The sequence below is a fragment of the Conger conger genome, chromosome 2 (genome assembly GCF_963514075.1).
Source record: "Conger conger chromosome 2, fConCon1.1, whole genome shotgun sequence".
NCBI lineage: Eukaryota > Metazoa > Chordata > Actinopteri > Anguilliformes > Congridae > Conger > Conger conger.
The window spans coordinates 48728047-48754597 of NC_083761.1; the positions used below are offsets into that span (position 1 = coordinate 48728047).

Below are 26551 nucleotides of genomic sequence, written 5' to 3' on the forward strand. Positions count from 1 at the left end.
CTGATCTTGAGTTATACTAACAATAACAAATCAATCGTGAAAGTTATGGTCAACATTTTATTTGTCACCAGGAAACTAACCTTTTGTCAGCTTGCAAAAAACAAAGACAAATAGTTGGAATATAGCTGGTTTACATTATAAAGCATTGAATTTCTAAAAAAGTACCATGCTGGGTATGCTGAATTTTCAGTTGCAAAATGGCAAGTTGGCAAAAATAATTATAATAATAATCGGTCTTGGGTTCTCCAAAACCAAAACCAAAACCAAAAGATTACAAACCAACCTGAAATACATGGCAATTAGAGAGAAAGTAAAAGCTTGAAAGATATATGGGCAGACTGCAAGTAAAAGCAAGTTATAGGAACAGTTATTGCGGTGTCATAAGAAATCACTGAGGGAACACTGAAAAAAGAGCACTCTGCCAACGAGCTGGCAGTTTCTGACTACCCCACTCAACATTAACCGCTTCTAGCACTGTTAAAGAACAAATGCATCTGTCAAAATGTCAAAAACAATGCACTGTAACACCCATTATATTGTACAGGAGAAGATACTGTCTTTTTTTGTCTCATTATTCTATTCTCTCAAAAACTTGCTCACCTCAAAAACTTGTAGATTTGAGATGGAACCTGACGCACACTTGTAAAGAGGATGTGCATTTTCCTTTTTTATTTTTGTCAATGGAAACTGACTTCTTTCAGTTTCGTGCAGAGAGTCTACAGCACATGGAGGAATTTTGTGTGAGCTACATTCACACGCACAGTCACATACAAAGTCCGTTAGCATTAGACTGGAAGCAAAAATATTTGATGAGAAGAACAGGTACAATGGAAAATGAGGACAGAACGTTCCATTGCTGGAAAAAAATCACTCCAACTTGTACAGTAGCTTGGCAACAAACAACACTAGTCACAACAGATTTTCAACATAGCCCATATTCATAAGCTCTTCAGTATCTTGACTGGTCAGAAGGACCTAAGCATTACAGCAATACTCAATTACGTACTGCACATTGGTGAAGATGTGTATGTCTCCAAAGCTAACTAAAGTTATCACTTGAAAATAGGCAAAGCTTTTAAGAGAAAACTGAGTTTACACTCAGTGTAGGCGATATTATCCTTTATCATACTGAATCAAAAATAGTCTTCTCTTAATTTTTTTTACATTTCAGCCAATAAATTCTTGAGCCCACTTTAATAAGAAAAACCTGATACTTCTAATTAAAAAGCTGATAGTATTGAACAAGTAGAGTACAGAGGAGTAGGAGGCCCACTGGCCAGCAGAGTTTATAGAGGTTTAAGAGGGCCAAATATATATGCTCGGATACTGATGGCCAGGCATGACTAGATGCAGCACAGATTTTGGGTAAAACATTTAAGAGACAATTCTCAGACAGTTATGAAATTTAGCACACCATATAATTTATCACAAAATTGAAAGTTATCCTTAAGATTTGTGCTTCAATTTTTTTCGTTGATGAATTAAGTTTGGGAATGTATTAAGCATAAGCAGCAAACGGATGTTTGTTTCATATGAACAGATGCAATCGAGATCAAGACGATTTATGTCAGATCATTCAGATTAAGTACAGAGTTGGCATTTTATCAAAAAGAAATATGCCAGGAGCAATAATAATAGTGTTTACTTTTCACATGACGACAAACAGACAAAGTAAACCATAATGTGGGCTCAGAATCTAGGTCTGTAGAAATTAGCTTCATTAATGTAAAAAACACAAGTATGGTGGTTTGCATCCAATTGATTTTAATTGGCATCTTTTTTTACATTTTGCGGTTTGATCAGCAAAAAAGTAACTGCTGGCACTGTTACTCAGCAAAACAATAAAATATTAATCACAAAGTTGGGGAACAAGCGAGTTTGGATTTGCAATTTAAATGACTTTTTGGCAATTAATTCAAAGCAACATGTGTACACTCCCTTTTTTCCATCTGTCTGGTTCCTTATCCAAAGGTGTGGGTTATCAGTCTAACTGATAAATCAAGGTAATACCATACAAAGGAAAAAACATCTGAAAGTCGTCATAAAGGTAGGAGTATTACTAATCTAGAATTGAGAAAAAAAAGTCACACAGTCCAATGGTCGAATCCAATCATTTTGATTCGCCAACGTTTCGGCAGCAAGCTGCCTTCATCAGGGCTTATTAGGAGTATGACTAATAACACTGTCATTCAAATAAAGCAAAATGACAGTCAGACATTTTTTTTTTTTTTTTTTTTACAGAAGCTGAGGAGCAGCAGGAAAAAGGGACTGGGTAATCAAGATCGATAGTTTGCTCGTTGTAGTTATCCATTATTCTGTTGAAAGGCAAGGAATAATGAGACAGAAAGGAAAGTACTATGAGCATTCTGACAGCACATTCTGTCAGAAATGTCCAGTAAAAATTATAGGGGGAACAACTTACAATTTACAATTTTATCTAACTAGCCAACTAAGCTGCATATATGACAATTTCATAAAATAAGCTGAAAAGATCAGGACTTACCTATTAACACTTGGCAAAACATTAGCACTGTGTCCAGTAGTGGCTACCATGCTTAATGATATAATTGGATTCGCAGGGTATTGCCATTAGATCACGACAGTTCCTCACAAACGCCATGCCTATGGCATCACCTTTACATTTCATTCCTTTTCATTATACTGGTGAAAATGCAAAGAAAGTGCTGGCCATGACATTTATATTCATTAGTGGGACGCCCTCTCCAGAGTGGCCATGGATTCCTAACACATAACTGATGACTATAGAGAACAATAGATGGATGGATGCAACACAAGTAAAGGTAAAAACAAATATGAACAAAAACTGTCAAATAGACTTCACCGTCCCATATAAATCTGTGTTTAATAGCTGCATTCATGATGGAACCAAAATAACATATTGGTATTTCTAAAAGAAGCCCTTACATTTAAAAGTCAAAAGATGAATCATGTCCTTAGCCCTGGCTCCTTAAAACTTACAGGCAACTCTCCTTACTAACACAACTTGTCTGGAAGGAGTAAAAATTGACTTTTGACCTCTGGTCTGCAGGCATTTCAAATGTACCTTTCTACTTGCTTGTGGCAAATCCATGGGGCCTTTGTCTCCACAATGTTTCCCCACTGAAAAATCCCACCAGACTTAATTCAGACAAAGCAAAAGGTCAGCGTATATTCGCTATACTCAAATGGAATAAGAATGAAATAGAATAGTTAAATAAAATAATGAAGCATAGGAAAAAATGGATCAAAAGGAGCTTAGAAGATGGACTGGACATGCCCCTGTATGGTGTGATCATTCCCAGATATCAGCCAAGTGCCACGGCTCTGTACGTTACAGAGGTCCTCTATTTTTAGCTTTTCTATAACGATAACATATCACACATTAAAATACATCTGCATGTTCCTGAGGGATTCATGTATTCAGAACTAACCCTAACTGTGGGTTTTAGGCTGTCCTTTACAGGCAGAGTCTAAGAAACTGTGCCCACGCTGGTGTATACTTGCAGTGACTGGCGTATTTCCACTGTGGTATTCTTTCTGGGGGCAAGCGTTTCTGGGTTCATTATATGCAAACAAGAAGGGAAGAGGAGAAGGAATGCACAGAAGAGCTTCCATTTAAATTATCTTTCTCTCACAACCTGAAAGAGAAACATTGAGTACAAAGAACCACCCAAAGCCTAGACTTCAGCCTTATGGGCAGAGGACAGAGAAGTCCCAAGTCCTGAACTGAACTGAACTGAACTGAACTGAACTGAACTGAACAACGGAAGAAAGCCATGCCCCCTCCATTTCAGAGAACCACTGAGAGACCCACTGAGAGACCCACTGAGAGACCCACTGAGAGACCCACTGAGAGAGCCGAAAGCACATCCAGACATAGTCGGGTCTAGGATTATTGGCACCCCTTCATGAATATGCACGAAAGTATTGTAAATGGCAAAATAATAGCATGTAACAATAAGCTGACTACATATGCACATCAAAATGCATGTGCATGCACTCATGAAAGCAAAGAAATAAACTTTCCGTTTCCCATTTCTTTCAAATGACCTTTAAATTAGTTTGTCAAAAAACATGTCCCAAACTTGCACCTAGGGTTAATAAGTAAAGGCATTCTCAGCACTTCCAGTCCAAATGCTGCTGGACAGAAGAAAAAATATCAACAAGGCCTGCTTACTTCCCTAAAGGCCTTCATTTTTAATTCAAATTAATTCACTGAACTTGGCAGGGAGGGAGGGTGGGTGAACTCACTTGACTAATTACCAATCCAGGTTCAAATAATGTAGGACATGGTGGAATGACCAGGAAAGAGAGGCGCACTTTTTACACTCCAGAGCTCAGGAGAATCAATTTTCCGTGATTTCCAGGCTCGTATACTTCTACTTAGACCAACTTATTTTTTAATCTCAAGATTTCTCAACCATGGGAAGTCTATGAAAAACAAATGGGCTGATCTGCATCATTGCCTGCTAAGTATAAAAAAGAAGGGAAACTCCTACATAGTCATAATTTAGATCGGTAATTGAATATAGGGATGGGAGGACATACAGTATCTGTGTAGAAGGAAAATGACTGGCAGTATTGAATTAGCCTCCTTATTCCACGACAGACCGAGCACCAAAAGGATAAAATTCCTCATGATATAATTTTTAACCCCCCTCCCTTGATATATGAAAAATAAAGGCAGGTGCGCATTAACTGCAGTCATGCCAGGTAGGTACAGCTTCATATGTAGACCAATGCTCAGAGACATGCACTAAAGCAGACCAATGAAGACTGTCTTAGTTCGCATTTGGCAACATGTCTAAGGGCTTATCCATTCCTATCGACAGCCTGCAAAAGCAGGGAGGTTTCGGTACATAGAGCCAGAATATCAAGTCAAAGGGGTGAATCCTTGACATCGATTTTGCCCTCAGTGAACTATGGGTACTTGCAGTGACACAGCTAAACCACGGTACTCCGAGGGCTCTTCCGCGGAAAACCACATTCCAGCCGGCCCCACGCTCCCTCTAAAATGTTACCACAATTCAGCCATAATGGCAAGCAATTTAAGATCCTGCCTGCTCTTCCGGCATCAAGCTGGGGCTTTGCTTTGTTTCCAGATGTGTGAATCACACGTATCCCATATACCAGTACCTTACATACGAGAGTGCCGGGAGGTCTGACTGGAATACTCTCTTCCTCTGTGGCTACGAGGCTCCCAGGAGATCCCGGAGAAGCGGGGATTTAAAGCTCTGGAGTTTTAACGGGAGAGCGTGCACGAGGGAGGCCGCCTGGTTATCGGTCTAAATTACCCACCAGGTGCCAGTCGTCCATCTCGCGCTCAGCGGGCCTGTGAGAGAGTGTCCTTCAGAAAGCGAGCGGGTGGTGTCGTCCTGACGGAAACTGAGCGCGTCTCCTCCCCTCCGCCGCCCCTGCTGAGCCGTGAGCGATGGGACGACCTTCCCCCGTAGGGAAGGCACCGCCAGCGGGCCTGGGGCGGTGGTGGAACGACCCTCCCCACAGGGACAGCACTGACAGCAGGCCTGGGGGGGCAGTGGAATGACCTTCCCCGCAGGGAAGGCACCGACGCCAGGCCTGGGGGGCAGTGGAACAACCTTCCCCGCAGGGAAGGCACCGACGCCAGGCCTGGGGGGCAGTGGAACAACCTTCCCCGTAGGGAAGGCACCGACGCCAGGCCTGGCGGGCAGTGGAACAACCTTCCCCGTAGGGAAGGCACCGACGCCAGGCCTGGGGGGCAGTGGAACAACCTTCCCCGTAGAGAAGGCACCGACGCCAGGCCTGGGGGGCAGTGGAACAACCTTCCCCACAGAGTCGGCACTGATGCCAGTCCTGGGGGCGGTGGAACGACCTTCCCCACAGAGTCGGCACTGATGCCAGGCCTGGTCGGCGCTGAGCTACTTAGCAACACGCCCGGCCACGTGGACTCGCAAACAAGCAGGGGAGCGCTAATTAATCAATTCCTTATTTTAGCCTTTCTTCCCCCGCCCCTTTTTCTCCCTCCACGAACCTCAAAGGTTGAGCTCTTTCCTAGGGTGCAGGCAGGTTGGGGGAGGGGAGGGGAGAGGCGGCACAGAGAGCTGGTGGATCTCCTTGGTGTAATTATGCCATTTTCTATTTAAAATGCAAATTAAGTGTGCAGATCTCTTCAAAGTCATGCAATTTTTTTTGCCTTCCTTCTCTTTTTAGTGCATTTTGTATAGTGTCAGCAAGCCTTCAGGGGCTGTGTGCATGTGAGTGTGTGTGTGTGTGTGTGTGTGTGTGTGTGTGTGTGAGTGGGTGGGTGGGTGTATGTGTGTATGGGTGTATGTGTGCGTGCATGTGTGTGTGTGCATGTGTGTCTGTGTGTGAGAGGGTGTATGTGTGTGTGTGTATGTATATATGTATGTGTGTGCATGTATGCATGTGTGTGTGTGTGTGTGTGCGCGCTTGTACAAGCGCGTGTGTACATACATGCTTGTGTGTGTGCATGCATGCATACAGACATACATGTCCATGTCCGTGTCCGTGTCCGTGTGTGTGTGTGTGTGTGTGTGTGTGTGTGTGTGTGTGTGTGTGTGTGTGTGAGAGGGTGTGGTGATTACGCTCCTCCGTCAGGTGCTCCAGAAAAGTGCTCCGCCTCGCTGCCCTCTGCAGAGGAGGTGCCTCGGATCAGAGGACCTCTGGTAAAACACAGCGAGAGAGGACAGGAGGACCTCTGGTAAAACACAGCTGCCAGCAGCAGGGGCACCTCAGCGAGAGAGGACAGGAGGAACAGAGGACAAGAGCCCTGTGGCTGCAGGACCAAAGGTAACCTGAGGACTGCTCAGAGAAGGAGATTCCCTTTCAAGCTTTGTGCGCTGAAAGAGCTCAGAGACAGAAACAGGTGAGCCCATGTCCGGCTCCCAACTGCGACCTAGCGCCTGAATATTAACAAAGGTTATCACGCCATTTCACACAACGCCTTACAGGTTAAAACCGCCGAGGTTCCTTATAATGAGGCCACTTCAGTAACGCACCCGTGCGCGATGGCTTTTTATACTTTACGCCCAGTCAATCAGGAGTGCGAGAGACCAGCCTCATTACGGTGTCTCTCCCCCAGGGTGTCAAGCGCAGGGTTCCCTCATTTGCAACTCCTCTACAAAGAGCCTGGCCGAAAAAAAGCTCCGCTCCAAGCAAGTAACGGGAACCCGATTAATTAAAGAAGAGCCCGGTCACACGCAACACTTTTTCTCAAAAAAAAAAAAAGAAATAAGAAGGCGCACCACCGAGAAGGAGATGCGTCCTTCAGCTCGACTTTGCCAGGTAACGCATCCGACTCGATTAGTGGCGAGCGGATTTCAAACGCCCGGCGCATGACTGGAGCCGTGTAATTACCTCCGCTCCCCCGTTTTGAAAAGGGGAGGAAAACAAATCGCGTTATACCTGCTTTCCCCCGCTCGCTTAATCTCCTTTAATCCCGCCATTCTCCCGGATCACCTTCGTACTTCCCGGTCGGCGACGCGCATAAAAAGCGAAGTGCGAACGCGGTACATTGAGAGCGCCCACGAAAAGGGAACACGGGTGCCTCCGGGACGTCAGCAAGAGAGGCTGGGGTGGAGGGTCACAGACTGGGGCCAACTTCACAACCAGCTTCAAACTGTGTTCCGTTCCCAGCATCCTTTGACAAAGGTTTTAAATTTCAGCACATGCACCAAGGTCCTCCTGCAGAGATCTGTGCCACCATCAATACATTACTGATCAATCTCCGGTCTCGGGGACCAGCGAATCTCTCTGAAGCGCAACCCGTATGCTGTCCCTCAGAGTGACAGGACATCAAAGCAGAAATGACTTAAATGCGGCACTCTGTCTCTTTACAATGGGCTGGAGCAGATGGTAATTCACTCATTGACTTCTGGCCTCTCGCTCACCCCCAACCTCAAACTCATCATTGCTCAATTGCGTCCGTCAGTTATTAGTCATTTGCCAGCAGGTTTAAAATCAATGTTTGAAAGTGGCTGTTAGAGATAACGCCCGTGGCCCTCCCAAAATGAGACCAGGATTCAAAAACACGAGGAGCGCCTTCCGTCCGACTGCAAGCAACTGCAAGAGGCAAGAGGTCACCCTAACTGAAAGCCACCTGAAGGCCAACTTTCCTCCTCGTTCCAACTTCTATCAAACCCACGAGGGGGGGGACACCGTGCTTTTAAAATCCCAATTAATTCCAACTTCCAAAGCGGCTACCAGCCTTTCCCTGTGAAGTTGTTTGTGTATAATGCGTGCCCCCCTTTTCTCGAACGCCTCGTGCATCGTTTTACATTTTAATGGGGTTTAAAGTGTGCGTGCACGCTCTGACGCACCGGGATGTAGCCTCGGGTTCCTCTGCGCTTTTCATTTCCCTGGACACCCGTAAATGCTCGGAGGGCACTCCCCAACTATTCCCCCCCATAGCTGCTCCTCCCTCTTCCTCTCTCTCTGTCTATCTATCTCTCTCTCCATGCTGGGACACGCACTCGCACTCCCGCTCCTCTCTCCTCGCCGTCTGAGCGGTGAGGCAGCCTGTTTCGAGCGCGGGCGGAGACTAAATCCATATGTGCCAGACTGAATCCAGACGAGGGAAATGACCAGGATTCAGCGGGTCTACAAGTAGCAGGAGACCTTTTCTAATTAAATAAAGAATGCGGTGTGTCTCAGTGGCGCAGCCTGTAAAGCACTGACCGCATGCTCACTGCGAACCGCGACGTCGGCGGTTTGAATCCGACCGTCTGACATTTGTTGCATGTTCTTCCCCCTCTCTCGCTCCCATTCTTCCTGTCTCTCTATACTATACTGTCCAATAAAAAGCTGAAAAAGGCCTAAAAAAATATCTTTTAAAAAAATAAATAAAAAATAAATAAAGAATGCGGTCATCTCCACAGCTGATGTCCTGGAAGCAGGGACTGATGTGATGGGGCTGTGCCTCTATTTTCCTCCTAGGGCTCTTCTGTGGGAAACCGCATTCGAGCCGGCCCGACCCTCCCTCGGAGATGTTCCCCTTTCTATGACAATTCATCCATAATGGCAAGCAATTTAAGATCCTGTCTCCTCTTCCGGCATCAAGCTGGGGCTTTGTTTTGTTTCTCGATGCGTGAATCACATGCATCCCATATACCAGTACCTTACATACGAGTGCTGGGAGGCCTGACAGATGAGCAGAATACATACAAATTTAAGATATTTTCTTTTACCCTCTTTTCTTCCAATTTGGAGCATCCAATTTGTGCGCCTTCACACTCATGACTGCAACCTCTGTCAATTTGAGAGCACAGGCAAGAACACGCTCCCCTCAGAAACATGTGATGTCAAGCCACTGCTTCTTTTCACTCTGCAGTCCGCCAGTTCCTGATTGTGAACTACCTGAATTCTTTTTCTTATTATTTCACGTTTTTGATTGGCCCATGGAGTTTTCAAGAGCAGTGAAGGCCATTTTTGAAACTTACAGAAGAAAGTGACGTCAAGCCGGCCTTACAATGGTCAGTTGAAAACATACACGAAAACCGGGGGAAAGAAATCAATCATCTCCAGAAAGTGAACTATTGCTGTAAGCTCACACAAGCAGGGGAGGATAGTTCAGGCGTAGCTTTGGTTGTAAGTCTGTAGGAGTCACGTTGACCGGAGTGAGAAATTGACTTTTCCCTGACTGAGATTCTTCCTTCCCTGGGTGACAGTTCAGCCGATAATGTGCCATCCTCCAGGGCACCAAGGCGCTCTGGACTCAATAGCAGACCAGGGGGGCCATTTACAGACTACCATCACAGGATGAGCCATCCAGCAGCTTTAAAGAATCATCATTAAGTATTGTGTCCATTACATACCAATAATCCAACTGCTTAACGTAAAGTAGCATTTTCTGTCTGTTTATTTCACAGCTAATGAAAGGCTAAGATGGGGGGAGATGCATGAATATAAATAGTTCAAAAACAATGCTTACTAATACAGAAGACTTACTTTTGAAGCCTGGTCCAGTACATTCGGAAGCCATTTATATTCAGCTTTCCATGCAGTGCTCTTATTTTAAGCTGCACAGGAATGACTAGCTCAATCCAGACAAAGTTTCTTGTCACCTGCTGACATTCTGTAATAGGTCACTATACTGTACTCTTTCCAGAACAGAAGACAGTGTCCTTAGTCACTCTTCCAGGAGCAAATTTCACAAAATCCATTGAACAACTACTTTCCTTTAACTGCCATTTCACATGGCCATGTAGGTTGATGACATTCAAAACTGCAAGGTGGCACTCCGTTGCATAGCCTCTGCCAACACAATTATCAAGCTTTGGCATTCCTCATGTCAGAAATCCACCAAAGGTTCATAAATTCTTCCATGCCCTTCACATCAGGAAATGCGTTTTCATGAATGCATCTCAAATCGACCAGGAGATACTGTATGCCTGTTCAAATTCGAGCCACAGTTAAAGGCCCACACACATAGCTTTTGGGCTTATCATATCATCTTGAAGCTTTCGATTTGTGTTCCATACCGAGAAATCGAGCTGAGGAGTGTGACCACGCCAGTTTTGCTCAAACATTGCGCTAATGTTTCTTATATATTCAATAGAGAACATGAAAAACATTAGCCTCACTGGATTTGTCATTCTGGAGACATTGTGATTTTTAATAAATTTACGCACGCATACACACAGGCAGTGAGATATGAAAGAAAACTGCGACCAAAAAAAAAAAAAAAGCCGAACACAGTGATAGGAAGCTTTTTTTCTCCTTCTCCCTAATCAAAGTGAACTGAACATAAACTGCAGGCCTTTTAAAATTTTTTACACCAAAACATTAAAGACCTTTCCTTCAGAAACTTCACCTTATCTCGCCATTATAACCTCTTTTTAACCTTGTGCTCCATGACCGAACGCCCAAGCAGGCGTAACCAGGCGCACATAACAGTCCTACCAAGTCAGAGAGGCTGGGGGAGACATTACAGAGAAAGAAAAACAACTGGAAAACCTCCAGCAGAGATCTGACAGCTTCCACAATGACGGGGAATTTCTGAGGGACGGGTTCAAGCTCATTCCGTTCAGATCTCCCATCTGAGGAAACGACACGCTCCCAAACAGACGCAATGGCTGCTGGTTTCACAGTGGGCTGAGAGGAAATGAGCGTGGTAAGTGCACATGAGGACTGATCAGAGCTGGCAGACTGTGAGAAGTGTTAAGTGTCACAGTGTGCTCTTTGCATCAGCATGCAGTGTTGCTCTTTTCAAAGGAAAGGTAGCACACTAATAAGTTCAGGTCTATCCATCTCCTGTTCTGTACACAGGGCCTTTGGTACTCTTACTTCATTTACCTTTCCAATTATCCATTTCTCCCCCCCCCCTTCATGCGAATCCCATTTTAAAATCCCTTTTAAGCAGTGCTGAAAAGTAAACGTTAACTCCTCTGGGAGTCTTTTGATAGGAGAAACTTAAAAACATAAAAAACATCATCCAGCGTGTGCATTTTGTATAATTAAGCATTCAATTCAAACAGACAAGCGTAATAAAGTCAGCTGTCCGGGCTGTAATTAGTGCAGCGAGGCGCCCTGGAATCCAGAATCAAATCCAGATTTTACAGAATGTATACGCGGGAGCACCAAGGAGGGACACAGTGTGTGCCCTGGGTGGAGGTTTTGATTCGGCAGGGTATGATGCCTAACCAAGCAGCAGTGACACCTGTGGTTGATAAGGCACAGTGCAGTCCATAAGTCTCACATCATTTTTTGTTGTGTTCTATACTCCAGCAAAGTATAGAGCGGAAATAAAACAAACACTCTGTGGTCAAAATGCAGACTTTCGGCTTTAATTAGAGGGTTTTTATATATTGGGCGAGCCATGTGGAAGTTACAGCCCTTTTTATACATAGTCCCCCCAAAAGTAATTGGACAAATAAAGATATCATATTCGATATTTTGTTAGAAACTGCTTTGCAATCAATGACTGCCTGAATACTACGACCTACAGACCCAGGACTATGTATAAGAGGAGCTACAATTCCTACACTGTTCACCCAATGTGGATGTAAAAACTCTCAAATTAAAGCTGAAAGTCTTTAACCACATAGCAATTGTTTTATTTCAACTGTTTCTTTTTGCTGGATACAGCAAACAAACCTACAGATTGGACTGTACAAGAAGCAATGACTGGCTCATTATGGACTGCTCATTTCAAATGGGGAAGCTTAATGAGTTAATGAAGAATAAACCATTGCTTTTTAAAATATACAAGATGGCAGGGTAAGCAGAAAGATGAAAACAAGGCCAAAAAAAAACAACATTATTCTGACAAAGATAAATCCCGATAACATGTCCCACTTAGTGAAAACAGCAACTGTCAAAAATGAACAGCCACACTGCATCTTCAAATATGCTCACTTTATTGTTACAAACCGACGCGTTTCAACATAGCGTCTTTGTAAAAGTATGAAAAATGACATCAGCATGGCATTATCAGACCAAGGGTGCAGAGACATGTACTTCTTGTTTTTATTAGTTTGCTTCTCTTACAAAGTCTGAGTAAAAGGTTGTGGGCAGTGAAAAACATTGACAACTGCAATGTGCACTTCAACAGATAGCGGTTTTGTTGAACAGCGAGACAGTATTTCTTCATTTTGTAAGGCCATTCATGTCGTGGGGTAAGGCGGGTGAAGGAGATTAGGAGGAGATTAAAGTCACAATACACATTGCGTTTGGTGAGGAAAGCGGGTGAGAGCGATGTGTGCATGTACGGTTGGCTGTTGCTTGTGGCTTCACAGTATAGCGGAGCCCTCCATTTTAGGAGTAAGTGGCATAGGTAATGGAGTTACACCACTAATAAACAGTGGGAACGGCCCAGTGGGAAAGCCCATCAGTAGCACATACAGATGAAGACCCCGTCTAGACATGTGGACGTGAGAAGACCTGAAGGAGAAGCTGCTCCCACTGAGGGGTACCCCAGCACGCGGGGGTTAAATGCGGATACCGTCTGCCAATCTGCCTTCTTAAGGACCTCCTCAGAACTCACGAAGGCACCATTACTGCCTCTGGGATTTTAAATGTCACACAGATAAGACCGCAGCATTGGGTGCACACAATGCCTGCCTGACATTTTAAAGCAACACATCTTAAGTCAACGGCCTCGCTACGCGTCACCTCGTTCCAACTTCACAAACTTCAGCGAAAGACCACCCCACCCCGCAAGGATTCTTCTGAACCTTCACTCAACCCTGCCGGTCAATATAAGTGAATAAACTTTTTAAATCACTCTAATAAATCAAGCCGCACATCCACTTCAAATCCCTTTAACAGATTAAAGCCCTAACAGCACATTAACTTCTATTTTCCAATTTCCCCCCCGTCCTAATCTAAATCAAGAGTAAAATCAAGTCTCCTCGGAGAGACAAAGGGACTGCAGAGCAGGGGAAATTAAAGGGGGGGGATATCCAGGGCAGATCACAATGGCAGAGCCTCTCTGCTCCCTTTCTAATTAGCAGAAGCGCAGGACGTCTGAAGGCTGAAGGGGGGGGGGGCGATCCAGCTGACAGTCCTTCCTCCTTGAGCTGTTAGTAGGCTGGCCCCTGATGGACGTGCGAGACCTCCAATTCTCACAGCTGCCACAAATGCAGCGGCCCTCCCCAAGAACGACGAACAGCCCCCCCTATTTCACACGAAGACCGGCGGAGAAAAGCCCACTGACGCCACAGAGAGGGAGCACCGGAAACAGGGTGGTTAGGATTATCTATATGAACGGCAATACACTACCGCACCAACAATTTACACACAAGCCCACACCCTTGACATGGAGACCAGCAGAAAGGTGTGTACTGACACCATACCAAGACTAAGCCCTGGAAGAAGGGCATTAGTTTGGTTAACAACGACATCATCGCAAACCAAAACGTTGCAGATGATTATTATTATTGTTCTCGCCAAGAAAAGTGACAAGGTAATAAAGCAGACAATAATGAAGTAAATTAATGACAATAACAATATTAATTATTTCCATACATGTGTGTAAGCATGAGGCAAGATACTAATGCAATTACATAAATTATTTCAGGAGCTTGCACTCCGGGGAGAAATCTGCCATCTCATTTGTTGAGACGCACACTGGCTCAGAGAAACACACATCCAGCCTTCTGAGGGGTCACTAGCACTCGCGCTTTCACACAAGGGAGTGAAGCAACTCTTCCGCTACTCGATAACACGCTTCAGCGCTAAAAGTCCACTGACTCAGAACGCAACGTTCAAATGAATTTTAAGAAAAGCAGAAGAGAGGCAGAGTGGAGTTGTCAGCTTGGTTACAAATAACTATAGCAATGTTTCCTCAAAAACTGCAGTGGAGAATGTTGGCTTTGATAGTGTATGTGAAAAGGAAGCAAACGCACGGAAATAAGTTCGGTGAAGAGCGCATTCCTTTGCGAGTGATACAAGTCCCACGATGCCGTTCCAGAAGCTACTAGCAGGCCACTGGAGACCATCTCTCCCAGCCTTCCTGAAAGGAGGAGATGTGAATGAGCCTCACCATAATTATTTCTGCTTTCACGCTTACCTGTCTTCTGTCTCATATCGGGAAATTCACTACTCAACTTGTGAGCGTGGATGGGACAGATGAGCTAGCGCTGGTCAAGCAGAAAATGAGTAATTCTGAGGGAAGTCCTGAAAAGTACTGCATGCGGCATGCTCTGTCAATCCATACTAGCCATCACAATATGCAATATGTACATATCCAGCTGAATCAAAGCAACTACCTCTGAGGCAAAGTAGCTGGTTCATATTTTTATGTCTTACTTCAGGATGTCTTACAATCCTGAAAGGTTAAAACAACTTTCAACATATTCACATTATATACTATACTGATATAAAGATCAGCAGAAAGAAACACACAAGAGTGTTGTCCACGTGGTTACAAAATACTAATAATGGCTCGTTGTGTAGGACTCTTAGAGGAACTGTAAAGCCCACAGACTTACTTAACAAAGAAAAAGAAAAAAAACTCAATTAAAGTGACATTTTTGATATCAAGAATTCAAATTAGCTCACTTATTACTGTTCTTTATCAGGGTCTTTCTTCTATATCCTGTTTTGTAAACACATTCTAGTCCAAAAGTTTTTATACTTTCGATACAAAATTATTACCATATTAATCTACCACATGCAGATGTATGCTATCCAAAATATTATGATACCACTTATAGTTTACTAATTATGACCAATTAAAGACACAGAAATTGCCATTGATAATGCATTGAGCCATGTCATTTACTGCGGTAACACAGGAGTAACAAGTAACAAGCTTTGGGATTTATTCTAGCCTATGTCAGCCAAGAGGACACACAGAAGAAAACTTAACTGCCATGTTTTTTGTGCTTGCAAAGCGAGCCTACCAAGCACATTAAAGGCCCACTCAGTAATATAAATGTAATGAGGCAAAAGACAAAGCTATGGTACAATTGTATATCATTATAATCATAATAAAAATAACGGTAAAGAGCCTTGTAAAATGACTTCAAAAAGAAAAATAAGTATTTAAAATAAGTGTCAGACTGACATTACTTCCTTCTTCATATTCCCACTTCCACATTTGATTCTTCATTGTTTTATATAACAGACGCTTTGGAGTCCTGCCTCAGCTCATCACCGTGGAAACAAACTCATCATTCACTCAAGATATAGAAAGAACATGTTAGTAATAATGTTAGTATAAGTGAACAAAGAGCCACGCAAGCCAGAGAGATCCGGCTCACCGAAAAGGCTCAGAATGTCCATTACTACTAAGCACCTACCCTTCTGACAGTGTTTTCATTGGCTGTTCGTAGCAAACGACATAAAACTACTTGCTTCATAAAACAAACTTCCCCATGAATTCAGAATACAAAATTGGGGCAGAAGAATACAATCAAGGTTCCTTCCGTAACTTGGATAGTATGCTCTAGCTAGCTAGGTAAAGTACGCAAATTTGTTATTTTGAACTATACAATTTAAACAGTACATTCAAAACAACAATATCAGTGCTTGCACTTCCTCCTCACCATTTTAAGCTTTAAAAAGAAGCCTGAGACAAGCCAACTGAAGTCCAATTATCATGCTGAAAAGACTTTGCATCTCTAATGGTGATAGCACAATCCACACTGGCGCCAGTGTCTCCATTTGGCCACAATTTGCATCATTACTCATCCATGCCGCTCTGCACCAATTAGAAACGTTGGCCCCTTAGCAGTGGTCCAACGGACTGCATCCCAATGTAAAGTGGCTTGCAGGTGTGGGGAAGCCATCTAAACCCCTATGAATTCATCCAATACTCCATTTCAGGTTGTGTGAAATGTTGGAGAACAGCATACCACAATGCCTCCAGATGTGCAGATGAATGGAGCCCCTGCCCACCAGAGGGTACAATGCCAGATAGGTAGAGGGAAGGAAAATAAAACGAAAACAAAGAAAGATAGAAGCAAGAGAGGGATAGCAACAGGCAAGGAACTAATCACTGATGTGAGCGATGCCTCAGGCTTTCTATAAGCAGCAGAAAAATACAAATAAGATTCAATCATTGAACAACATGAAAGTTAACGAGCGGCAGGGGAAGCCACAGGCAGTGTTTTACACGGTTGCCAAGGCAACTAGAATTAGACCCCAGGATAACAAGAGGGCCACAAGGCATTGAGAACAGGTGACAACGTAGAAGCAAGCGATGAAGGAGAGGAAGAGCGAGAGACTGAGAGAGCGAGAGAAAGAGACATACATGAGTGGCTGAATACGGGGAAAGGCACACCTTTCACAAAGCTCTTCCCCCCTCCGTAAGGAGTATTCCCATAGCTGAAACGGGAACCTGTTGAAATGCTAATGAGTGTGTCTGGGCCCGTTCACACAGTGGAGGGTTGCGCCGCCAGGGCGCTGCAGCACGGTGTAAATGAGCTTGCGAAAGCCACCGCTTCAGATCGCAGCCACCCTAAACCGACCTTCCACTCTCCATCCAGGGATAGGGAGTGGGGGGGGGGGGGGGAGTTGCCAGGCAACGAGCAAGGGCAACACACGTTTTCTGGCAGAGGATGTGCTGGTGAGTGACAGTGAGCGAGTGAGTCAGTTGCGTTCGGCATAGAAAGCGCGGCGACCAACCTGCAAAGCCGCGCCCTGCCGCCCCGCCTGGCTGTGCCGCGGTCCCCTCTCGCTCAACGCCGATCCCCACGGCGGACCCTGTGAGGGGAGAAGAAGAGACGCAGGGGGTCAGGAGCCGACCCGCAAAGGCAGCAGCCAACGGCAGTCAGCACACAGCCCAGCTGGAACTCTCCGGAACTTCGCTGCAGGGCAGACCGATCTGGCCAGGTGCACAGAATCCCCAGTGCACCTTCCCTGCCCAACAGACAAATGAGCGTGCTGCACAGTGACTTAATGTTGTTCTCCACTTCCCAACACGTGCAGTACACCAGAGCACCTGGATTTGGAGAGATTTATCACGTGTATTTTGTGTTTGGGAGACATTCAAATACCCAGTAATATCCAGCGTTCAGGTCAGGGGCTCAGAGAAGCCTGAAGAATGGAAGTGCTGTGGGAACTTGAGGTGATACAATGCCTTCCAGAACATACTTCAAAAAAAAAAAAGAAGAAGAAATAAGTTAAAATCTTCTCGCACCTGACAATCTTGCCACCTCTTTTCTCGGCATTTCACTTTTAGGTCACCGTCATGGAATTCGCAAGCAAAGTCGAAACCGCTTGCCGGGTTCAATAGAGGGAAGAAGGGTCTGAACCACTGGCTATTAGCGGTAGGATCCAAGCGCGAGGAAGGGAGGCGTCCCTGGAGACCAGACGACCGAAGGACAGGGCCGATCGGCGGGGCGGGCGAGCACCGTCTGCTACCCACTATAGCATGCAAGTCTCTGCCGGCGACCAATCCGCATTGACGTCAATTACTGGACTGATTCAGGCATGACGAGACGGGAGGGGCCAGCCACGGAGAGGCGGACTTCTGGAGACCCTCCACAAAAAAGCAAGGCTGCCATATTAAAGGCCCGTGTGAATATTTTTTTGTGTATTTTTCTTTTTATATCATACTGGAGCTTTCGATTTGTGTTCCATACTGATCCAAAACGATTGCATTTTTGTAGGCATAATTTAGGGTCTAAGTGCTATTTGTAAAACAATTACCCACGTGACATGACATGATTTCGCATAATTATCAACTACGTTGCTAAATGTTAACAGAGAGCTGACCATAGGAGGCGGGGGGGGGGGGGGGGGGGGTTGGGCTTGAGGGGCAGGATTATGGACTTTTCAAACGACATACACTACCGTTCAAAAGTTTGGGGTCACACCTTGTCGTTTTCTATTTGTAATCAAACAAGTCATATGTGGTCAAAGTGCAGAATCAGAGCTTTTATGAAAGGGTATTTTTATACACTTTGGTTTCACCATGTAGTAAAATTACAGCACTTTTTATATGTAGTCCCCCGTTTCAATGTTTGAGACAAATGAACAATGTCAAATGAAAGAGTCATTGTCTTTGAGTCTTTGCATGCGTGACCCATTAACATCATCAGAGTCTAGATATCTTATTTTCAGGTTGTTTTACAAGCAATACTCAAACTCTCTGCATTTGAATTGATCTCTATAGGAATTGGGGGGAGGGATTAGATTCAGCTGTAATTTATGCTGATAACAGTACAGAACACATTTGTTGGCTGAATGGTTTTAAGTCATCAAGGGTCCAAAGTATCAAATGAACCTCAAATCACTGTGCTGCCATCAGATATGCAGCAGATACTACAAGAATTGTTTCTCCTGAATATTTCAATTGACTTCAACATTTGTCAGGAGAAACCATTCATGTAGTATGTATTGCATATCTGGCAGCAGCATGATGGTTTGAGACCCTTTTGATACCGGAGACCCTTGATGACCAAGACTAAAATCAGCAATAGAGCACTGATGCATGCTGGCCTTCAATGTTATTCCTCAGCGGGCGTGCTCGCTTTAAAACTTGGCCATCACAACTATTCGCAAACTTAACCCAACGCTCCCGCTCCAGCCTAGAGAAAACCGTAGGGATACACAGCAAGCAAAGGCAGTAAACCACCGTCTGCATCGCAACGGGGAACAGGAAGAGCGGCATTTGCTTTTGCCGTCTGTCGGACGAGCCAGAGGTATCAGTCTCTCTGAGGGAGGTGGCCCGCTGTCCCGGGCCGGGAGGGGGGGGGGAGCGGGGCTCCGCTCACTTCACAAGACGGGTTCGTCTCAGGAGGGGGGCCGCGCTAACGAAGACTCACAGCTGCCTCCGCCTAATGCTTCCCGAGCCAGCTCGCGCGGCGTTCCAAAGGCCGTGATAAGTCATCCCGAAATAAGCAACCTGGGGGCAAAAGAGGTGCGCGGGATGACATTGAGAACGACGCTCCTTCCGCTGCCAGTCCACCTCACCGCAGCTTGGAAGGAGCCCGGGGAAGTGTATTTTGACAGGGGCGGGCCCGGGGCGGAGGACGGATCAATGGGGCGCGGCGGGGTAATGGCACATAAAGCAGTGTCGCGGAGCGGCGGCTGACAGCACGGCCGCACGGGCGTCTGCTCCGACCGCCTCTTCACAACCAGACAGAGACAAATGACCTCGCTACCAACACCGGTCGGGGACAATTTCACCAATTTATGAGTCTCTCTCGGCTTCAGGGAGCCGGTAAACGATAACCTGGGCTTCATCCCTGCGCGCACACACCGGCACACGCACGCACCTGCACCTATGAAATTTAGCCTTTAGTTCTTCATCCATAAATTCAATTTGATTCAAAAGGCAGGGTCATAAATTCTGGTGTCGGTCGGCTGTGGTTTCTGCTCCTGGTGATTGTGTTTTTGAGCTGAGCTAGGGTGGCAGTCACCATTACAGACAGCGCTGAAGGGGAGGACAAATTCACCAAAGTGTTTTAACTCCACCTCCAGTTATTAATGAATAACTTTTGCATAAGTCCAGTCATTTATGCCAGGCTGCTGTCAATTTGCCAGTGAAACAGAGTCAGATTTACTTAGTTGCATCTTGCTTACAAGGCTGCAGCATATTACACAATCGGCGATTGGGACTGCCCACTAATCGGATTTTGCAAATGAGGCAGATCTTAAACAGCGCAGTGAAAACACACATTCAGTGCTTTGAATATCTTCACTGCATGTGCAGATATCCATGTATAGGCTGCCACGTAAAAGCGTATCCAGCGCAGGACAAAATATGTACATATTCCAGCTGTTGCAGCTATTTTGCTTTATATTTTTGAGGATAACTAATCAAAACAAACACACAACCCTGTGTTTATTATTTTAGCAATGCCAGTTGAGCATGCTCCATTTCTAAAAATGTTCTGTTAAAGGCAAAATGTCTTTCTGCGATGGACAAAAGCCATTTACTGGCACCAATAATTTTTTTAAACTTTAGACACTTACTCTTACTGTCACTACGGTTGAGCTATTTATTACAGTCATTTCCCACTGTTTCGCATGAGATATTGGTTCATTTAATACAGTATTTTCTAAATATTTTTGGTGACAACCAGGCTTAATTACTGCTTGGCAGCAATTACATTACATTACATTAATGGCATTTGGCAGACGCTGTTATCCAGAGCGACGTACAACAAAGTGCATACCCATAACCAGGGATAAGTGCGCTGAAAGACCCTAGAGCAGTGGTGTCAAACTGAATCCCCAGGGGGCCGCAGTGTCTGCGGGTTTTTCCGGTTTCCTTTCAATCAGCTGCCAATTAAGGCCAATTAAGGCCTTGAGAACAAGGCGTGTGGATACTTTAACCAATCAGTGACTTGAATGAACCCAGAACACCCCAAAAACCAGCAGACACTACGGCGCTCCAGGACTGGAGTTTGACACCTGTGCCCTAGAGGGAAGTACAATTTCAACTGCTACCTGTACAAGAAAGATAAAGACCAGGGCCAATTTTTTTTTTTACGAACAAATAAACAAACAAACAAAGCAAAAGTGACCAAACTTAACTATCCAAACACTGCTTACCTAGCCAACTAAAAATACCGATGCACAATGTAAATCACAAAGACAACAATTAAGGTTCACAGGGAGGTAGGGAGGGACGGGGAGAGGTGCTGCTTGAAGAGGTGCGTCTTCAGTTTGCGCCAAAGGTGGGGACTTCAACAGGGAGTTCGTTCCACCACCGTGGAGCCAGAACAGACAGTAGTGTGCGTGAGGTGGAGGTTCGGAGAGGGGGAGGTGCCAAGCGGCCTATGGAATTCATATTTAATATTTAATTAATTTATTGATTTATATTTAATATTAATAATCGGTTTGATTTCTTGGGAGTTTAAATAATTTTTGTTGCAAAGATGATTTCAGAGAAAAGTTATTTAAAGATTCGGAGCCAACCTGTGTGATACCTGTGTGTTTGTCACGCTTGGACCTTAGTTTACGCCTGCTCTTTAGAGGCGATGTGTGTGAACTTTAGTTAATTAAACGCAATACATAATCATCCACATTTACAATATCTCTGCCCTTTAATTGTGGGATGCTCACTTAAATGCATATGCATTAAAAAGAGAAGCGCACCTTGCAATGACTTGCCGAGATGACACGCATATTGCGGTTCCAGCCCTGTGCGAATGTTTCATAGATAAGACTTTCCTGGGCAGAATGAATCATCTGTGCGCCGGAAAATAGTCACAAAAGGCATAGTACATCTGGCCCATAGTGAGCTCCACAATGTTTGGGACTTTTGTATGGACTTCTTTTCTTGATGTGGCTCTGTATTGCGCAATTTTTTATTTGTACTGTAAATTAATTCAGATGTGGTTAAAATGTAGATTCACAGCTTTTATTAAAGGGTATTTTACTTCACCACATAGCCATTATAGCACCTTTTAGACATAGCCACCCCAAATACAGGGCACCATAATGTTTGGGAGATATTAAGGTTGTGTAAAAGTAGTCTTTTAATAGTGTTTAGCACTTGTCACTTACCCTTCTCTGCTTTAAGTCTGTGAACCATTGACAAAACCAGGTGCTGAGCATCTTCTCTGGTGGTGCTCTGCCAGTCCTGTGCTAGAGCAATCTCCTATTAGTTTAGGGAGCCAACTGCCTTATGCATGTATGCAGTATGTTTTGGTTCACTGTCTTGCTGTAGGATAAAGTGCTGTGTGAAGGAGTTGGGAGGCATTTGGTTCTGTACACTTCAGAATTTATTCTACTGTAGTTACGCATCAATGAAAACCTCTGACAGCCATTTTTTACCCCACCACCATCACAGAGGAAGCAGAGTGCTTTGGATCTTGGGCAGTCCTAGGGCTGATACGATATTGATGTAGTATATCACAATATAAAGCAAACCGTTATTTCTGTCAAATTTTAAATATTTCCTTTTGCTTCTGAAGATACCATAGGGATGTGGTTTGAAGTATTATTATCATTCAGAACATGCCAAATTATATGTATATAATAAACAAACAAAAATAAAACTAATATAATCAATTTTTTAAAGAATAACTAAAATCCCTAAACTTGTCAGCAGAGCTTTCAAGTGCATCAGAATAACAAACAAAACAGACTATTCAATTCTGGACAGCATTGTTTCTGCAAAATAGCGTATACAATAATACAAACATAATAAACAAAATTCTCAAATCTTGTCGGCACACATCCTTCGTCAGATTCAAAAACAGCTTTCAGATGTTACAGGAAAACAAAACATCAACCAAGAGAACCCTTCCAAAACCGGAACATGGACTGAAGAAAAAACTGTTCTTCCGGGTTTTACTTTGTGAACTTATCCAGAACTCTGCAGGCTCTTTTAGATGCTTCTTAGCAACTATAACATTCTGTTTCTGTTTTTACTTGAGGTTTGCATCTTGCAGTGTTGCGTCTGTAGTTCTGTTTTTGTAGACCTTTGCAGATAGGAGTCAGGGACTCATTGATGCCGGCCCCTGAAGTATTTCTGATCAGCCAGAATGGGGAGAATTCTATGGTCATCAACTGTAAAGGTCATCATTGGCCTACAGAACCAGGCCCTTTTTGCGATTACAAAGCTCACAGTGCTTTCTTCCTAATGATGCTTTAAACAGTTTTTTTCGCAACTGACAGATACTTTAGTGAAAATCTTGCAGTCCCTGTGCATTCTTTACTGATGCATTACTGATGCTCTACTCAACGAGGCTTCATAAACGGAACAAAGTTTCTCCGCCAGATCAGAAAGTGCCTTCCAAAACACTTGGACTCTAAAATCATGCATTCCCGCTTTCTCAAACGCTATCTCTTTCCATTCACATTTCTCTCCTGCCATTTCTCCTTCCATCCGTCTTATCTGCAATATCTCTCCATCTTCTTTTCTTCTCTCCCGGGCAGCGCATCTTTATATTTTTCTTCATTAATTCTCTCCCACTCTTAAAGGCTATACATTTTCCGTCCCCTCTTGCGATGTCAGCACTCTCTGTAGGTACTGTGTCTTTGTTTTTTTTGTAAGTTTTGAAAAAAAAAAAAAAAAAAACTCTACGAGATGCAAGTAGTCTGTTGCAAGACTTGCTTTACAACTTTATGAACGTGGTGCAGCTGCAATGTTTCACGGTTTCTACCATTTCTCCAGTCATCTGGCTCTTGACACTCACTGTCCTGTACAGTGGCCAAGGAGCTGGAACTGTCGCCCAAAGGGACCAGGTTCAATTCCCAGGCGGTTTGTTTCCAATGTACGGGGTACGGAATTTCACTGCTGCAGCAAACACCCCAGCTGTATAAAGGCATAAAATATTTTAAAAAACACGCAAGCTGGGTATTCTTTCCGAGCCTGCTGAGAGAAGGAAAACAGGCGTATTTAATTGACAAACTGTTCGCACCCCGTTTCAGTCTATCACACTTCTCCCTCAAGGCCACAAATCCCTCCCTCCGTCTCTCTCCTCGACCCCCCGTCCCCGCTCCCCCGCTCTCCCCCCTCACCTGTCTTCCCCGGCGCACTCACCCAGATCAAAGGCCCCCAGACATCTGTGTGGCTGGATGCAGCACAGCGGCAGCTGCGCTCGGTCCGTCCGTCCGTGCGTCCGCTCGTCCGTCAGTCACGCTGCGAGGACAGACGGGGGAGAGAGGCTTCAGTCAGCGGTGAGTTACGACGCGCGCTCGCGCCTCTGTCACCGAGAGGGGCCATTTCCCTTTCGCTTCCATCCTATTAAAAGACACCTCCGACACCAGGCGAATCGATGCCGCAGAGACGCACGAGCATGTCCGGGTTCTCATCTGTCGTTTTAGCGCGCGCGCGAGGGTCTGCAGGTCCGCCCGCGCGTCTGCGTATTAGCGCCGGTGATTTATACGGAGCACACCGGTCTGAACAGCTCTTTACACTTTGGACATATGGCCCGCTCAAAGACAGTAGACAGCTTCGGTTCTCCTCTGGTTCTAACAGCAGTCACTCCTGATGAAGCGCTGACAGATTCCCCTTCTCCAGGGCCCTGTGCTCTCTGCAGCTCCAGCTGCAGCTGCAGTGCCACACCCTACCAACACCACAACCACAGGCACAATGCGAGGAACATCAAAACATCATGCAACGACCAGCGATGCTTTCAAGTGGTCTGAAAATTCTCAAATGCTGTTTGGAGTGACAGGCACTGCGGCTCCCGTGAGTGAGTTCAGCTCACCAATAAGAGTTAGAGATAATAATCATTAGTCCAGGAAAAACGATGTGCAAAACTGCTGCACCCCTGTACTAACCTGGCTGTTTTTCTCTCCTTTTAAATTAATTATTACAACTATATTATCTTTATGCATTATTGTGCCTTCATGCGCAATATGCATGCGGATTCTCTTTTAATTAAAAACCGTGAAACAATTTAGAAAATAATAATTCTATATTTCTACAACATGATACAGAAGAAGATATTGCAATTTAATTCAAATGATATGTGGAGAAAGAGGCAGAGAAGGAGAAGAAACAGGAGAAGAACAGCACGGTTAACATGGACACCTTCAAAGAAGCACTGTCTGAGTGTGTTCGCCTCGCCAATATAAGCATTTGTAGGACTTTTCATATTGCAATAATAGACCCGCAGAAATCCTACCCATCTCACATCACCCCACCTTTGAGTTGAGCCACTTCAGAAAAGGCAATAACAGCAACACTGTCCGACGTGGTTGGAAAACTCGCCGTACAAACCATTTAGTTTGAAGCCAAAGACAAAGTTGCCTTACATCTAGAACAATAAGTCGATTCAGCAATAATCCCAATACAAACAAAAGTAAAGTTGTGTATATTTAGCTGGTGAAAGGGCTTATATACTGTTTAGCAACAAAAGACAGGTTGGCTTTTCCCAGGCTGGGTGAATAACGAAAGATATGCACACCACTGTGTTGATGGACTGCATTGCAAGTCCCAAATGTTTGAAACAGTCGGGGCAATATGATAACTTCCAAAAGAACTATCCTTGTGTTCAAATTTTAATGACATGGTAGGAATGATCACCTCCTGCAGTTCCTGAACACAAAACAAACAAAAATGTGGGATCAAAATTCCACCAGTGTGATTTACAACGGGCTATTCAGAGGGAGGTAACGAACACAAAATCAGCATGTTTGCAAACAAAGGCCTGAGCCCTGGAAACAGGCTGAAAACTTCTGGAGACTACAGAAAATACGGGAGCAATTTGTAAACCTGAATGGAAAAAAGAAAATCTGCTGTATGCAAGGCTGAAAGAAACATTTGGCACTCATGTAGAGTAGTGTAAAGCAGGGGTTTCGTAGACTGAACGTAAAACAAAGAATAAACATAGATTCGCAGGCTAAAGAGAGTGTCTGCCGTTTGGCCAGATCACACAGATGGTGGAGTGCTGGTCACTGCCACAGCCATGGAGAGCTGGGAGTCCACCTTCAGTGAGCAAGATCGCAGCAGAAATTCTCTCAAAGAAACCACTCACGAAAGGATTTCTTGTTAATTCGATTACCAATCAAAAATCACAAAAGAAAATTGACAGGTCACATTATAGGGAGCTTATGAGCTTCAAAATGTTATTCACGTAAAACCCCTTGGGACACTCCCATTTTTCATTCCGTATTACGTTGCTTGGAAACTCCCAAGATGTACAACCTAGTTCACACAGATTATGCTCATTAAAACAAAAAGTAGGTATGGGGCAAGAGAGGAAGTCAACAACCTAGAAATGCTTTCATTCAGGTCAACTTTCAGCCCAAAAAAAAACCAAAAAAAATAACTGTCATTTGGAGATTAGTCAAAAGGTCAGGTATAGAGATAAGAACTAGACAGGAAGCCACTGATGCAGCCTTTTTCCCCTAAGAGGCCCTATAGCAAAAGCTATCTTCAGCCCATCATTAAGAAACGGCAAGCTTCTACAATAAAAGTATATAAAAACTATTATAATATTAATGAGGCCCTGATGTCTGACATCAGATATTCCACATCCTTGCATTCTGGGAATTGACTGAGGCTACCTACGTCTGCAGACACGGGACACAAATGCTAAACGGCCTGTCTTGGCCAGGTCAGTTCCCCTCCATTCTCACGCTTTCAGAAAAATATGACTCGTCCCAGCTCGTTCAGTCCTCGTAAAAGTGCCTATAAAGATAAGCACCGCAGCACCCGGTAACTGGTGTCCATAAAAAAGCCAGCCAATTCTTA

At 44.4% G+C, this 26551-nt stretch overlaps 1 protein-coding gene across 3 annotated transcripts in view; it reads right to left on the bottom strand.

Annotated features, from left to right (window-relative positions):
- Positions 1–26551, bottom strand: part of spop (speckle type BTB/POZ protein) — a 98891-nt gene that overhangs the window by 43698 nt on the left and 28642 nt on the right. Inside the window, exons 2-4 of one of the 3 annotated variants that reach the window (XM_061232458.1) lie at positions 23891–23989; positions 17071–17148; positions 14346–14452 (exon numbers count right to left, since the gene is read on the bottom strand). The gene's annotated coding sequence lies outside the window, so the exon portion shown is untranslated. Of the gene's footprint in view, positions 1–14345; positions 14453–17070; positions 17149–23868; positions 23990–26551 lie in introns of all 3 variants that reach the window. The other 2 variants (XM_061232457.1, XM_061232459.1) reach the window with 2 other exon arrangements.